The sequence below is a fragment of the Palaemon carinicauda genome, chromosome 7, assembly GCF_036898095.1.
Source record: "Palaemon carinicauda isolate YSFRI2023 chromosome 7, ASM3689809v2, whole genome shotgun sequence".
In the NCBI taxonomy this organism is placed as follows: Eukaryota; Metazoa; Arthropoda; class Malacostraca; order Decapoda; family Palaemonidae; genus Palaemon; species Palaemon carinicauda.
Window position 1 is genome coordinate 2,270,022 of NC_090731.1, and position 17,423 is coordinate 2,287,444.

The following is a 17,423-nucleotide window of genomic DNA, read 5'->3' on the forward strand; positions in this document are numbered from 1 at the left end:
TCTATGAAAGACAACAACAAACGGAGCTACTGTCCGTTGAGACTGAGGGTCTAAAAACAGCTGGTGCGGCAACATACGGAGTTACTGCCTGTTGCGGTACCACCTTGCCTCTCTGGGAGGTGTGCAGTTGTCGTACTGCAGCAAGTCCGAACTGACCCCAGTGCTAATGGCTACACCTAGGAGTTGGAACTTGCGCGGAAGGGACCGACTTGCACTTAAAAGCTGCAAGATTTGGTCCATGGTTTCTGCGAGAAACCTCTTCCGCAGACGAGGAATAAATGGGCTCTCTCGTCTTTGTGTGGGTGGGGTGATCACGTCGGCTACGTGAGTGGGTACACCCGAAACCACGGAGGGAAACGTGCTGTTCGTCGATCAAGGCCTGATGAACCCATAAGTCCTTCGACGTTACTTCTCCCCTGGGCTTGGGAGCTTGTAAGAGGTCCCAGACTAGGCGAACAACTGGCACGAACAGACGAACCCTCGAACGCAACACTGTAACACTTTGCGCTTATCACTTTATCACTTTTGAATTTCTGTTTGCACTTATTTCACTGAACTCGAAACTTTAAGTGGTTTGTACCTGAAACACGCAATTCTATCCTTCATTAAAAGTTAGTAATTGCGAAAACAGTATTACAATGTAACAGAAAAACATAATGAAAGATAAAAAAATTCAGTGGCTGGAAAAGAGACTAAACACTAGATCAAATAAACTACGTTTAAAATCTCTCACCGCATAAAGCCTGGGAACAAGAATAAAACTCTAGAAACGTTTTACCTTCTTCCCCTAAAGAGACTAGGGAGAAGAGCAAAAAACGATAACAACGTTACCCGCTTGAACGAAACGTTTATCCTCCTCTCTCTCCCTCCGTCTCTATCTCTCTCTCTCTCTCTCTTGACTTAGAACCTGAGAGATGAGCCCAATTATATATATCGTTTAAAACATGTTATTTTCATTAGTAAAATAAATTTTTGAATATACTTACCCGATAATCATGTAGCTGTCAACTCCGTTGCCCGACAGAATTCTACGGAAGGGATACGCCAGCGATCGCTATACAAGAGGGGGGTGTACTCACAAGCGCCACCTGTGGCCAGGTACTGCAGTACTTCTTGTTGACACCACTTCAATTTTTCCTCGGTCCACTGGTTCTATGGGGAGGAAGGGTGGGTCAATTAAATCATGATTATCGGGTAAGTATATTCAAAAATTTATTTTACTAATGAAAATAACATTTTTCAATATTAAACTTACCCGATAATCATGTAGCTGATTCACACCCAGGGAGGTGGGTGAAAACCAGTGTACATGTATATCAAGAAGCTAAGTATCCCGTATTTCATATTATCAGTTATTCAAAATAACAATGAAATTACAAGTACCTGGTAAGGAAGTCGACTTGAGCCATTACTCTGCCTTAAATAAGTTCGTCTTCCTTACTGAGCGCAGCGTTCCTCTTAGGAGGCTGAACAACTCTAAGGTGCTGAAGTATCAAGGGCTGCAACCCATACTAAAGGACCTCATCACAACCTTTAACCTCGGCGCTTCTCAAGAAAGAATTGACCACCCGCCAAATCAACAAGGATGTGGAAGGCTTCTTAGCCGACCGTACAACCCATAAAAAGTATTCAAGAGAAAGGTTAAAAGGTTATGGGATTATGGGAATGTAGTGGCTGAGCCCTCACCTACTACTGCATTCGTTGCTACGAATGGTCCCAGGGTGTAGCAGTACTCGTAAAGAGACTGGACATCTTTGAGATAGAATGATGCGAACACTGACTTGCTTCTCCAATAGGTTGCATCCATAACACTCTGCAGAGAATGGCTCTGTTTGAAGGCCACTGAAGTAGCCACAGCTCTCACTTCATGTGTCCTTACCTTCAGCAAAGCAAGGTCTTCTTCCTTCAGATGAGAATGTGCTTCTCTAATCAGAAGCCTGAATAGTAAGAAACTGAGTTCTTAGAACTTGGAAAAGAAGGTTTCTTGATAGCACACCATAAGGCTTCTGATTGTCCTCGTAAAGGTTAAGACCTTTTTAGATAGTACCTAAGAGCTCTAACTGGGCAAAGTACTCTCTCCAGTTCATTCCCCACCAAGTTGGACAGGCTTGGGATCTCGAACGACTTAGGCCAAGGACGTGAAGGAAGCTCGTTTAGCAAAAACCGAGCTGCAAGGAACATGTAGCCGTTTCAGATGTGAAAACAATGATCCTGCTGAAGGTGTGGATCTCACTTACTCTTTTAGCTGTTGTCAAGCACACGAGGAAAAGAGTTTTTAATGTGAGGTCCTAAAAAGAGGCTGATTGGAGAGGTTCAAATCTTGATGACATAAGGAACCTTAGGACCACGTCTAGATTCCAGCCTGGAGTGGACAACCGACGTTCCTTTGAGGTCTCAAAAGACCTAGGGAGGTCCTGTAGATCTTTGTTGGTGGAAAGATCCAAGCCTCTGTGGCGGAAAACCGCTGCCAACATACTTCTGTAACCCTTGATCGTAGGAGCTGAAAGGGATCTTACTTTCCTTAGATATAACAGGAAGTCAGCAATCTGGGTTACAGTGGTACTGGTTGAGGAAACTGCATTGGTCTTGTACCAGCTACGGAAGACTTCCCCTTGAGACTGATAGATTCTGAGAGTGGATGTTCTCCTTGCTTTGGCAATCGCTCTGGCTGCCTCCTTCGAAAAGCCCCTAGCTCTTGAGAGTCTTTCGAAAGTCTGAAGGCAGTCAGACGAAGAGCGTGGAGGTTTGGGTGTACCTTCTTTACGTGAGGTAGACGTAGAAGGTTCACTCCTAGAGGAAGAGTCCTGGGAATGTCGACCAGCCATTGCAGTACCTCTAAGAACCATTCTCTCGCGGGCCAGAGCGGAGCCAACCAACGTCAGCCGTGTCCCTTTGCGAGAGGAGAACTTCTGAAGTACCCTGTTGACAATCTTGAACGGCGGGAATGCATACAGGTCGAGATGGAACCAATCCAGCAGAAAAGCATCCACGTGAACTGCTGCTGGGTCTGGAATCGGAGAACAATACAACAGGAGTCTCTAGGTTATCGAGGTAGCGAACAGATCTATGGTTGGCTGACCCCACAGGGCCCAAAGTCTGCTGCAAACATTCTTGTGAAGGGTCCACTCTGTGGGGATGACCTGACCCTTCCGGCTGAGGTGATCTGCCATGACATTCATACCGCCCTGAATGAACCTCGTTACCAGCGTGAGCTTTCGATCTTTAGACCAGATGAGGAGGTCCCTTGCGATCTAGAACAACTTCACGAAAGAGTCCCTCCCTGCTTGAAGATGTAAGCCAGGGCTGTGGTGTTGTCAGAGTCCACCTCCACCACTTTGTTAAGCTGGAGGGACTTGAAGTTTATCAAGGCCAGAAGAACCGCCAACAACTCCTTGCAATTGATGTGAAGTGTCCTTTGTTCCTGATTCCATGTTCCCGAGCATTCCTGTCCGTCCAAAGTCGCACCCCAGCCCGTGTCTGATGCGTCCGAGAGGAGAAGGCGGTCGGGTTTCTGAACAGCCAAAGATAGACTTCCTTGAGAAGAAAGCTGTTCTTACACCACGCGAGAGAAGACCTCCTCTCTTCGGAAACAGGAACTGAGACCGTCTCTAGCGTCATGTCCTTTATCCAGTGAGCAGCTAGATGATACTGAAGGGGGGGAGGTGGAGTCTCCCTAACACGATGAACAGGGCCAGCGATGAAAGTGTCCCTGTTAGACTCATCCACTACCTGACTGAGCATCGGTTCCTTCTCAGCATGCTCTGGATGCATTCTAGGGCTTGGAAGATCCTTGGGGCCGACAGAAAAGCCCGAAAAGCTCGACTCTGAAGATCCATACCCAGGGAGACAATGGTCTGGGATGGGACGAGCTGAGACTCCTCAAAATTGACCAGGAGGCCCAGTTCCTTGGTCAGATCCATAGTCCATCTGAGAATCTCCAGACAGCGACGACTTGTGGGAGCTCTTAAAAGCCAGTCGTCTGATGGAGCCGGACACAAGATCATGGTACTGCTGCACAGTCTGTGAACTGTCAACCATGGGGAAGCGAGGAAGTACAGTGACAACCCGAAGCTGTCTAGACTGTCTGGGTCGTACAGACAACTCCTTATCGGGTTGCTGAGGTTGCCGCACTGCGTCACAACAAGTCACTTCTGCTGGTTGTTGAACGTCTTCCCAGTGACACACTGACTCCGTAAACAAAAAAAATCCTCTAACAAGGACTAAGCTTGGACTGCATGTCTTGCAACACAGCTCAAGGTCTATGGGAGCAGGTGTGGTAACAGACGGGGTTAGCGACTGAAGTGGAACCATTACCTTCCCTGGGAGCATGTTATGCTTAAATAAAAGTCCATAGGAGGCTACGCAGCTAAAGGCTCCTCTCCAAATGACAGAGTCCTCAAGGGAATATCAGAAGGAGGGAGAAAAGCACTTTCTCATCTACAGGGACCATATCCGAGAAAAGCTAAGTTCTCTCAGTGAGGGTTTCACTGGTGCAAAAGCAGCAGACTAGAAGGCAACGTTATGAAACTGCTTGACAGTCTAGTGAGTTGGCAACAACCAAAGATGTGTGACTGAGAAGCATGCGGTAAGGTATGCAGAGCATGTTGTATGCAGAGCATGCTGTATGCAGAGCATGCTGTATGTAGAGCATGCTGTAAGGTAAGCAGAGCGTGTTGCATGGCGTGTAACATTTCTCAGAAATTCCATGACCAGTGCTAGAGTGAGTAATATCGCATTACCGTCCATTGAAAGTGCACGTGCCGAGGGAATTGATTTAGACTGTTTTGTTGATGAATTTGATAGCCGGCATGATAATCGTAGAATTAAGCTACACTAAATGTACTATAATCTACTTCACCTCAGGAAAGGGAAACTCGCCCTGTTGGCAACACTGCATTACTTCATGCATGCTTGCATGGGGTTTAATATCAACATAATATTACCTTACATTCATAACTCATGATTCATTTTGTTTAGAAGATATTTTTGCCATATTTTGCGATTTGTTAAAAATATATTGCAAGGAATACATATATATTTTTATATAAGTAATACAAATAACCTCCATTATCATAATGTTTGTGTAGGCATACATGTATATGATTACAAATGCAAGTTATGAAAGTAATGAGGTGTTATTATTGTCATTTGTTATTCCCAAGTTGAATGGGAAGAAGCTCAAGTTGAGGAAAAAGTGGCAGATGCATGCGTTGAGGTGGCTGACTCATAGCATGAGGTTGCTGCCTCAAGAGTTGCGCTTGCTGTAAGGGTAGCGGATGCGAAGTAGCAGGTTCCTGAGGAACGAGTTAAGGTTCCTGAGGTGTGAGCTGCGAGAGTTGAGGTAGCGGCTGCGCAGAACGCAGTTCTTGTCTCGCGAGTTGAGGTTCCTGAGGTGCTAGCCTAAGGAGTAGAGACTCTTGCCTTGAGGAGGGTTGAGGTCGCTGCAGCGAGTGCTGAGGTGGCTGCCTCATTGATGGAAGAGGTTGTCGTACCTCAAGAGATTGTTGCCTCGCTGGTGGAACCGCAAGCGGAAGCGGAGGAAGTAAGGCATAAGACTCCTGCTCCCATTGCTGAGGTTGCCTTAAGGAAGGTTAAGGTTGCTGCACAACGCTGGTAACTGGTAGCTCAGAACGCGGTAAGGTAGCCTGAGGAACCTCAACTTCGTACGCCTGGCAGACTGGACTGCGGTGAGGCGGAGCTCTCGCAGGAGGAGGCGGAGGTTGCTGCACACCGCTGGTAACTGGCAACTCAGAACGTGGTAAGGTAGCCTGAGGAATCTCAACTTCGTACGCCTGGCAGACTGGACTGCGGAGAGGCAGAGCGTTCGCAGGAGGAGGTGTAACCTTCTCAGCCTGAAACTCACGCATTAAGACCGCAAGCTGCGACTGCATGGACTGCAGCAAAGTCGTCTTGGGATCAACAGACGATAAGGTCTGTTGAGGCAAAGCCTTAATAGAAGATGAGGTCTGTTGAGGCATCGCCTTACCTCTCTTAGGAGGTGTGCAGTCACCTGATGACTGAGGAGAGTCAGAGCTAACCCAATGACTGCATCCGGGTTGTTGAACTCTAACTTCGTACGTCTGGCATAGGTCTGGACTTTACGTTTAAGAGGTCTTGATACCTGAGACCAGCGTTTTCTCCCCGAAATTTCTTCTGCAGACGAGCAAAATAAGGGCTCAATCGTCTGCGGGTGGGAGTGACGGTCTCTGTAAGACACGCCCGCAACCACCGAGGATACTTCTGTGCGCCGATCAAGGCCTGCCGAACCCTTTTGCCCTTCGACATTGCTTCTCCCCTGGGCTTGGGAGCTTGCAAGAGGTCCCGGACTGGGAGGACGACTGGCACGCACAGAAGTACCCTCACGCACAACACTGACACACTTTGCGCTAATCACTTATCACTTTTGATTTTCTGTTTGCACTTATTTCACTGAACTCGGAAACTTTAAGTGGTTTGTACCTGAAACACGCAATTCTATCCTTTCTCAAAAGTTAGTAATTGCGAAAACAGAATTACAATGTAACAGAAAAATCTAATGAAAGATAAATAATTCAGTGGCTGGAAAGAGACTAAACACTAGATCAAATAAACTACGTTTAAAATCTCTCACCGCATAAAGCTTGAGAACAAGAAAAAACTCTAGAAACGTTTACCTTCTTCCCCTAAAGAGACTAGGGAGAAGAGCAAAAACGATAACAACATTACTCGCTTGAACGAAACGTTTATCCTCCTCTTTCTCCCTCCGTCTCTATCTCTCTCTCTCTCTCTCTCTCTCTCTTGACTTAGAACCTGAGAGAAGAGCCCAATCATATATATCGTTAAAACATATTATTGTTAAAGGAAAAAACTGAAATATTTCCCAAAATGAAAAGTTCCTTTATTAGAATTATGTTATTTTTATTAGTAAAATAAATTTTTGAATATACTTACCCGATAATCATGTAGCTGTCAACTCTGTTGCCCGACAGAATTCTATGGAGGGATACGCCAGCTATCACAATACTAGAAGGGGGTGTACTTACCAGCGCCACCTGTGGCCAGGTACTCAAGTACTTCTTGTTGACACCTCCTCAATTATTCCTCGGTCCCACTGGTTCTCTATGGGGAGGAAGGGAGGGTCAATTAAATCATGATTATCGGGTAAGTATATTCAAAAATTTATTTTACTAATAAAAATAACATTTTTCAATATTAAACTTACCCGATAATCATGTAGCTGATTCACACCCAGGGGGGTGGGTGAAAACCAGTGTACAAGATTAAAGGATAGCTAAGTATCCCATATTTCATATAACAGTTATCTCAAATAACAATGAAATAATAAGTACCTGGTAAGGAAGTCGAATTGAACCGTTACTCTGTCTCTTTTTTAAGTTCGTCTTCCTTACTGAGCGCAGCGTTCCTCTTGGAGGCTGAATCAACCCAAAGGTGCTAAAGTATACAGGGCTGCAACCCATACTAAAGGACCTCATCACAACCTTTAACCTCGGCGCTTCTCAAGAAAGAATTGACCACCCGCCAAATCAACAAGGATGTGGAAGGCTTCTTAGCCGACCGAACAACCCATAAAAAGTATTCAAGAGAAAGGTTAAAAAGTAATGGAATTATGGGAATGTAGTGGCTGAGCCCTCGCCTACTACTGCATTCGTTGTTACGAATGGACCCAGGGTGTAGCAGTACTCGTAAAGAGACTGGACATCTTTGAGATGGAATGATGCGAACACTGACTTGTTTCTCCAATAGGTTGCATCCATAACACTCTGCAGAGAACGGTTCTGTTTGAAGGCCACTGAAGTAGCCACAGCTCTCACTTCATGTGTCCTTACCTTCAGCAAAGCAAGGTCTTCTTCCTTCAGATGAGAATTTGCTTCTCTAATCAGAAGCCTGATGTAGTAAGAAACTGAGTTCTTAGACATTGGTAGAGAAGGCTTCTTGATAGCACACCATAAGGCTTCTGATTGTCCTCGTAATGGTTTTGACCTTCTTAGATAGTACTTAAGAGCTCTAACAGGGCAAAGTACTCTCTCTAGTTCGTTCCCCACCATGTTGGACAGGCTTGGGATCTCGAACGACTTAGGGCAAGGACGGGAAGGAAGCTCGTTTTAGCCAAAAAAAAAAAACCGAGCCGCAAGGAACATGTAGCCGTTTCAGATGTGAAACCTATGTTCCTGCTGAAGGCGTGGATCTCACTTACTCTTTTACCTGTTGCTAAGCACACGAGGAAAAGAGTTTTTTAAAGTGAGGTCCTTAAAAGAGGCTGATTGGAGCGGTTCAAATCCTGATGACATTAGGAACCTTAGGACCACGTCTAGATTCCAGCCTGGAGTGGACAACCGACGTTCCTTTGAGGTCTCAAAAGACCTAAGGAGGTCCTGTAGATCTTTGTTGGAGGAAAGATCCAAGCCTCTGTGGCGGAAAACCGCTGCCAACAAACTTCTGTAACCCTTGATCGTAGGAGCTGATAGGGAGCTTACGTTCCTTAGATGTAACAGGAAGTCAGCAATCTGGGTTACATTGGTACTGGTTGAGGAAAACTGCATTGGCCTTGCACCAGCTTCGGAAGACTTCCCATAAAGACTGATAGACTCTGAGAGTGGATGTCGTCCTTGCTCTGGCAATCGCTCTGGCTGCCTCCTTCGAAAAGCCTCTAGCTCTTGAGAGTCTTTCGATAGTCTGAAGGCAGTCAGACGAAGAGCGTGGAGGTTGGGAGTACCTTCTTTACGTGAGATTGACGCAGAAGGTCCACTCTAGGAGGAAGAGTCCTGGGAACGTCGACCAGCCATAGCAGTACCTCAGTGAAACATTCTCTCGCGGGCCAGAGGGGAGCAACCAACGTCAGCCGTGTCCCTTTGTGAGAGGCGAACTTCTGAAGTACCCTGTTGACAATCTTGAACGGCGGGAATGCATACAGGTTGAGATGGGACCAATCCAGCAGAAAGGCATCCACGCGAACTGCTGCTGGGTCTGGAATCGGAGAACAATACAAGAGGAGCCTCTTGGTCATCGAGGTAGCGAATAGATCTATGGTTGGCTGATCCCACAGGGCCCAAAGTCTGCTGCAAACATTCTTGTGAAGGGTCCACTCTGTGGGGAAGACCTGACCCTTCCGGCTGAGGCGATCTGCCATGACATTCATATCGCCCTGAATGAGCCTCGTTACCAGCGTGAGCTTTCGATCTTTTGACCAAATGAGGAGGTCCCTTGCGATCTCGAACAGCTTCCTCGAATGAGTCCCTCCCTGCTTGGAGATGTAAGCCAAGGCTGTGGTGTAGTCGGAGTTCACCTCCACCACCTTGTTAAGCTGGAGGGACTTGAAGTTTATCAAGGCCAAATGAACTGCCAACAACTCCTTGCAATAGATGTGAAGTGTCCTTTGCTCCTGATTCCATGTTCCCGAGCATTCCTGTCCGTCCAGTGTCGCACCCCAGCCCGTGTCCGATGCGTCCGAGAAGAGACGGTGGTCGGAGGACTGAACAGCCAATGGTAGACCTTCCTTGAGAAGAATGCTGTTCTTCCACCACGTTAGAGTAGACCTCATCTCTTCGGAAACAGGAACTGAGCCCGTCTCTAGCGTCATGTCCTTTATCCAGTGAGCAGCTAGATGATACTGAAGGGGGCGGAGGTGGAGTCTCCCTAACTCGATGAACAGGGCCAGCGATGAAAGTGTCCCTGTTAGACTCATCCACTGCCTGACTAAGCATCAGTTCCTTCTCAGCATGCTCTGGATGCATTCTAGGGCTTGGAAGATCCTTGGGGCCGACGGACAAGTCCGAAAAGCTCGACTCTGAAGATCCATACCCAAGGAGACAATGGTCTGGGATGGAACGAGCTGAGACTCCTCAAAATTGACCAGGAGGCCCAGTTCCTTGGTCAGATCCATAGTCCATTTGAAAATCTCCAGACAGCGACGACTTGAGGGAGCTCTTAAAAGCCAGTCGTCTGACGGAGCCGGACACAAGATCATGATACTGCTGCACAGTCTGTAAACTGTCAATCATGGGCAAGCGAGGAAGTACAGTGACAACCCGAATCTGTCTAGACTGTCTGGGTCGTACAGACAACTCCTTAACGGGTTGCTGAGGTTGCCCACTGCGTCACAACAAGTCCCTTCTGTTGGTTGTTGAACGTCTTCCCCGTGACACATTGACTCCGTAAACAAAAAATCCTCTAACAAGGACTAAGCTTGGACTGCATGTCATGCAACACAGCTCAAGGTCTATGGGAGCAGGTGTGGTAACAGACGGGATTAGCGGCTGAAGTGTAACCATTACCTTCCCTGTAAGCATGTTATGCTTAAATAAAAGTCCATAAGAGGTTATGCAGCTAAAGGCTCCCTCCAAATGACAGAGTCCTCAAGGGAATATCAGAAGGAGGGAGAAAAGAACTTTCTCATCTACAGGGACCTTATCCTAGAAAAGCTAAGTTCTCTGAGTGAGGGTTCACTGGTGCAAAGCAGCAGACTAGAAGGCAACGTTATGAAACTGCTTGACAGTCTAGTGAGTTGGCAACAACCCAAGATGTGTTGAGAAGCATGCGGTAAGGTATGCAGAGCATGATGTATGCAGAGTATGCTGTATGCAGAGCATGCTGAATGCAGAGCATGCTGTATGCAGAGCATGTTGTATGCAGAGCATGCTGAATGCAGAGCATGCTGAATGCTGAGCATGTAGGAAGTAGAGCCTGCTGTAAGCAGAGCCTGCTGAAAGGAAAGCAGAGCGTGTGCATGGCGTTTAACATTTCTCAGAAATTCCATGACCAGTGCTAGAGTGCTTAATGCATGCTTGCATGGGGTTTAAACCATGGTATGCTGAACAGCAGAGTCAGAACGAGCTGGAACAACAACAGAGGTTTCCTCAACTTGAGGGAAAACCTGAGGTTCAGACTGCATAGGCTGAACAACAGACGGAGCAGAAGGCAGGTGCAAGGGTGAAGGAGGTTGACTCCTAGCAAGAGTTGCACCCAAGGATTGTACCAGCTGAGCGGAGGACGGAGGCGGAGTAGTCCGTTCCTGTTCCTGAGAGATGAGTGGAGCATGAGAAGGTTGAGGCTGCGCAGAACAAGGTAAAGTTCTAGCAAGCTGAGGCTCCTGAGGCGCAAGTGCATGGTGTAGATGAGCTTGCCTAGATGAGGGTTGAACTCGGTGCAGCGCTGGTTGAGCAGACAGACTCACGGAGGGGAGAGGTTGTTGTACCCCAACCGAGAGTTGCACCACTGGAGGAGCAGCAAGGGGAGGAGGAGGAAGAGTGTAACTCTCCTGATCCCAAAGCAAGGGTTGCCTTAAAGAAGGCTGAGGCTGAACAACACTGTGAACAGCAAACTCCGAAAGTGGTTCAACATCGTACGCCTGGCAGATGGAGCTGCGACTGGGTGCAGCGAGTGCAGGCGGGTGCAGCACAGGCTGAACGGGTGCAGGAGGTTGGTGCACCACCGGTGCAGGCGGGTGCAGCATAGGCTGAACGGGTGCAGGAGGTTGGTGCACCACCGGTGCAGGCGGGTGCAGCACAGGCTGAACGGGTGCAGGAGGTTGGTGCACCACCGGTGCAGGCGGGTGCAGCACAGGCTGAACGGGTGCAGGAGGTTGGTGCACCACAGGTGCAGGAGGTGCAACACTCTCAGCACGACACTCACGCATCAAGTCCGAAAGCTGTGCTTGCATGGACTGTAGTAGAGTCCACAACATCATACGCCTGGCAGATGGTACTGTGATCAGGCGGAGCGAGTGTAGGAGGAGGGAGTGTAGGCGGAGGCGGTGGAGCAACACTCTCAGCCCGACACTCACTCATCAAGTCCGAAAACTGTGCTTGCATGGACTGTAGTAGAGTTCACAACATCGTACGCCTGGCAGATGGTGCTGCGACCAGGCGGAGCAGGTGCAGGCTGGGCGAGCACAGGTGCAGCGAGAACAGGTGGAGGGAGTGCAGGCGGTGCAACACTCTCAGCCCGACACTCACGCATCAAGACCGAAAGTTGTGACTGTATGGACTGCAGTAGAGTTAACTTGGGGTCGGCAGACACTAAGTTCTGCTGAGGTAAAGCCTTAACAGCAGAGATCTGTTGTGGCAGAACCTTACTCCTCTAAGTCGGAGTGTAATCAACTGATGACTTAGGAGAGTCAGAGCTAACCCAACGACTGCATTCGGGTTGTGAACTTTAACTTCGTACGTCTGGCATAGGTCTGGACTTAACGTTTAAGAAGTCTTGAGACCTGAGACCAGCGTTACTCTGCCTTATTTTCTCCCCTAATCTCTTCTGCAGACGAGCAAAATAAGGGCTCAATCGTCTGCGGGTGGGAGTGACGGTCTCGGTAAGACACGCCCACAACCACCGAGAATACTTCTGTGCGCCGATCAAGGCCTGCTGAACCCTTATGCCCTTCGACATTGCTTCTCCCCTGGGCTTGGGAGCTTGCAAGAGGTCCCGGACTGGGAGGACGACTGGCGCGCACAAAAGTACCCTCACGCACTAATCACTTATCACTTTGATTTCTGTTTGCACTTATTTCACTGAACTCGAAACTTAAGTGGTTTGTACCTGAAATACGCAATTCTATCCTTTCTCAAAGTTAGTAATTGCGAAAACAGAATTACAATGTAACAGAAAAATCTAATGAAAGATAAATCAGTGGTTGGAAAGAGACTAAACACTAGATCACTCTAGAAACGTTTAGTTTCTTCCCCTAAAGAGACTAGGGAGAAGAGCAAAAATCGATAATGACGTTACTCGTACGCCTGGCAGGCTTGAATGAAACGTTTATCCTCTTTCTCCCTACGTCTCTATCTCTCTCTCTCTCTCTCTCTCTCTCTTGACTTAGAACCTGAGAGAAGAGCCCAATCATATATATCGTTAAAACATATTATTGTTAAAGGAAAAAACTGAAAAGTTCCTTTATTAGGATCAAAAGCATTAAGTAAAGAAAGAATGAACAAAACGCTAGACACGGTTACTCTTACTGCAACGTGAAACCGTGAACATTCTCTCTCTATCGTAACGATAGAGTGCAAGTTGAACGTTCTGAACGTCAACAACTGCAGAGACAAAACAAAACGTTAGTTCAGCTTTGAAAATAGTACGAGACTGTCAAAGAAAATCTTTCAAACTCTGGCGGAAATAGCATAATATGTTAACAGGTAAAACCGAAATGACGGGCTCAAAGTTTATTAACTTCGGTAAAAGACCGCCTACTATTAGGAAGGTCGAATATAAACAAATATAAAAATTAATTTTAATGAGTTTATAATAAAAGGAAGTTAATCGAAGAGGCCTATAAGAGGCGGAGAGATATAAAATAAATCTATAACTTTGTTAAGCAAAATTAAGAAAGAGAGTCTATACTCTCTTAGACACCAACACTTCCGTCTAAGGGAAGGGTCGGCCATTGAAAGGTGAACGAGAGTTCATACTCTCTCGTCACCAAAATTAATCAAATTAATTCCAAAAGCTAACTAAGCTAATATAGAAGTTTTCCAGTAAAGCGACAGCCGAAATCAAAGAGAAATACTTCACCAAAGTCGTGAAAATACTCCAAGAACATAAGCGTATCCCAGAACGTCTTGCCGGAAGCACGACAGAGGAATAATTGAGGAGGTGTCAACAAGAAGTACTTGAGTACCTGGCCACAGGTGGCGCTGGTAAGTACACCCCCTTCTAGTATTGTGATAGCTGGCGTATCCCTCCATAGAATTCTGTCGGGCAACAGAGTTGACAGCTACATGATTATCGGGTAAGTTTAATATTGAAAAAAAACCATTAAGTTAAGAAAGAATGAACAAAACGCTAGACACGGTTACTCTTACTGCAACGTGACACCGTGAAAATTCTCTCTCTATCGTAACGATAGAGCGCAAGTTGAACGTTCTGAACGTCAACAACTGCAGAGACAAAACAAAACGTTAGTTCAACTTTGAAAACAGTACGAGACTATCAAAGAAATTCTTTCAAAAACATTAAAATAGCATAATATGTTAACAGGTAAAACCGAAATGACGGGCTGAATGTTAATTAACTTCGGTACCAAAAAAAGACCGCCTACTATTAGGAAAGGTCGAAAATAAACAAATATAAAAATTAATTTTAATAAGTTTATAATAAAAGGAAGTTAATCGAAGAGGCCTATAAAAGGCGGAGAGATATAAAATAAATCTATAACTTTTGTTAAGCAAAATTAAGAAAGAGAGTCTATACTCTCTTAAGACACCAACACTTCCGTCTAAGGGAAGGGTCGGCCATTTAAAGGTGAAAGAGAGTTCATACTCTCTTCGTCACCATAATTAATCAAATTAATTCCAAAAGTTAGCTAAGCTAATAATAAAACTTCCTGAATAGCGAAAGCTGAAATCTTAGAGCAATACTTCACCAAAAACCGTGAACAAGACTCCAAAATTATAAGCGTATCCATGAACGTCTTGCCGGAAGCACGACAGAGGAAAAATTGAAGTGGTGTCAACAAGAAGTACTGCAGTACCTGGCCACAGGTGGCGCTTGTGAGTACACCCCCCTCTTGTATAGCGATCGCTGGCGTATCCCTTCCGTAGAATTCTGTCGGGCAACGGAGTTGACAGCTACATGATTATCGGGTAAGTTTAATATTGAAAAATATTATTGTTAAAAGAAAAAAACTGAAAGATTCCCAAATAAAAAGTTCCTTTATTAGAATTAAAACCATTTAAGCTAAGAAAGAATGAACAAAACGCTAGAATCGGTTAACTCTTACTGCAACGTGAAACCGTGAATACTCTCTCTCTATCGTAACGATAGAGCGCAAGTTGAACGTTCTGAACGTCAACAACTGCGGAGACAAAACAAAACGTTAGTTCAACTTTGAAAACAGTACGAGACTATCAAAGAAATTCTTTCAAAAACATTAAAATTAAAATAGCATAAAATCTTAACAGGCAAAAACGATATGACGGGCTCAATGTAAATTAACTTCGGTTCCAAGAAAAGACCGCCTACTATTAGGAAAGGTCGCATATAAACAAACATAAAAATTAATTTTAATAAGTTTATAATAAAAGGAAGTTAATCGAAGAGGCCTATAAAAGGCGGAGAGATATAAAATAAATCTATAACTTTGTTAAGCAAAATTAAGAAAGAGAGTCTATACTCTCTTCGACACCAACACTTCCGTCTAAGGGAAGGGTCGGCCATTTAAAAGTGAAAGAGAGTTCATACTCTCTTCGTCACCAAAATTAAATCAAATTAATTCCAAAAACTTGCTAAGCTAATGTTAAAGCTTCCTGAATAGCGAAGGCTAAACTCTAGAGCAAATACATCACCAAATCGTGAACAATAACTCCAGAATCAACAGCGTATCCAAGTAGGTCTAGCCGGTGGCACGACAGAGGAAAAATTGAGGTGGTGTTGACAAGAAGTACTGGAGTACCTGACCACAGATGGCGCTGTTGTGTACACCCCCACCTGTATAGCGATCGCTGGCGTATCCCGACCGTAGATTTCTGTCGGGCAACAGAGTTGACAGCTACATGATCATCGGGTAAGATTAATATTGAAAAAATACAGTACAGTTATCAATAACATACAATGTATAAAATATAGTAATGCATCTAAACACGTACCAGATCTATGTATATGCATAATGTATATCTATCTTCAGAGTAAAATTTTTAATCAATATCATCTAAAAAAATATCCGCTAGAGATTAAACATGATCTTATTGCTCAAATGTTCTGGCAGGCGGAACGTATTGCTATTGGTGTCAGCCCGTGGGCTAGTATTTCGGGGTTATCAATTATATAAGTTAGATTTGATTCCCTCGATAATCATAACCCAGCGATTCATGGTTATTGGTTTAAATGAAGGTAAAAATAATTTATTAAAATTTGCTTGAAATTACTGAAATAGTTTTAGGAAAATTTTGTTAATGAAAAATAAAACCTAAATGTTATACTCAGTGAAATAAACATCTTTTTTCTTTAAATTCTGTATCTCCATTAACAGTGGCTGCCGACAGTAGGCCATGGGGTTCAAAACACTGTATTTTGAGAGATCTATTAGATTGTGTAAGTTCCAATGTCCTAATTAATATTATACAAAACTACAATAAAACCTAATAGGGCACAAAATATGCAGTTACATTGCATGAAATGACCAAGCAATATTAATAACTAAGCACAGGTGCTGTTGCGGACCAATGGACGCCATACAACAAAACTTGCATAGGGTCACCGTATGGGATTCAGGTGGTCCTGTCATAAATTGAACTCGTACATTAGAAAACATAATTACGTAATAACAAAAACAACAATCATAAGATTAATTTGTAATAAAAAACTTACTTTAGTACATAGTAGAGGAGGAATTGACGAAGAATTGACGAAAATCGAAGAATTAACTTGGGGGAGATTCGATAGATTGTTTGTTTACATTGTTACAGTGGTGCCAGATGAGTTAATCTAAAAATCCCCAAACCCATGATGAAAAATCCCCAAAACAACCCAAAAATTCCCATTTCCACATATATATATATTTTCTTCTGATCCTGTAACTTTATACTATTATATAAATTACTCACTTCATATGAGTGCAAGCAAACTAATTACAACATATATAGGCTAAAGGTTTACTCATCTAGGGTTAAATCTCCATATCTGGCAACACTGGCCTTGGCTTACAACTGGCCAAAGCAGCTTGCTCAACGAAAATCCCTAGACTCAAAATTTTTCCCAAATATGAGCAAATTTCCCCATTTTATTCGTTAACACGAATTAAAATAAGCGCTACATATACATCGGCATCTTCCTAAAATATACTATATTTTGTATTTTCTTTCATAAATGGTATTATTTTCAACCAAAAACGTTAGAATTTCGATTACAACAGATAATTAGAACAATCTGAACTATAAGATTTTTCCCAAGATTCACTAGAAACTCCCTATTTTGGGACAATTTCCTTAAAAGTAGGGTCCCTTGTGCGACGTATTTCTGGTTCATTTCAGGTTCGATGCAACGGCTCCTCTGATAATCAAAAGAGATTTAAGTCTTTATCTTTCTTTTAGTTTCTTTTGTCTTTATCTTAAGATCGTCTTTAATAAACTCTCTCTCTCTCTCTCTCTCTCTCTCTCTCTCTCTCTCTCTCTCTCTCTCTCTCTCTCTCTCTCTCTCTCTCTCTCTAAATTATTCACTTTTCTTATTTCAAAAGAAGTTTAAAGAGAGAGAGAGAGAGAGAGAGAGAGAGAGAGAGAGAGAGAGAGAGAGAGAGAGAGAGAGAGAGAGATGAACTCCAAAGAAGCTCATACGAACAACTGTCACAAGATTTCTCGTCTATGAAATGTTCGATTTGTCTTGATGTCGGCGACTTCGTTTGTAATAAATCTAATGATTGTTATAATAAGTAAAATACTATAAAATGTTATAAATCCTAACTTTAAATAAGGAATTTAGGCTTTTAGTGTAGGCCTATA

At 44.4% G+C, this 17,423-nt stretch overlaps 1 pseudogene; it reads right to left on the bottom strand.

Moving 5' to 3' along the window:
* Positions 1–16,384, bottom strand: part of LOC137643803 (delta(3,5)-Delta(2,4)-dienoyl-CoA isomerase, mitochondrial-like) — an 83,680-nt pseudogene extending 67,296 nt beyond the window's left edge.
* Positions 16,385–17,423: the final 1,039 nt, after the last annotated feature.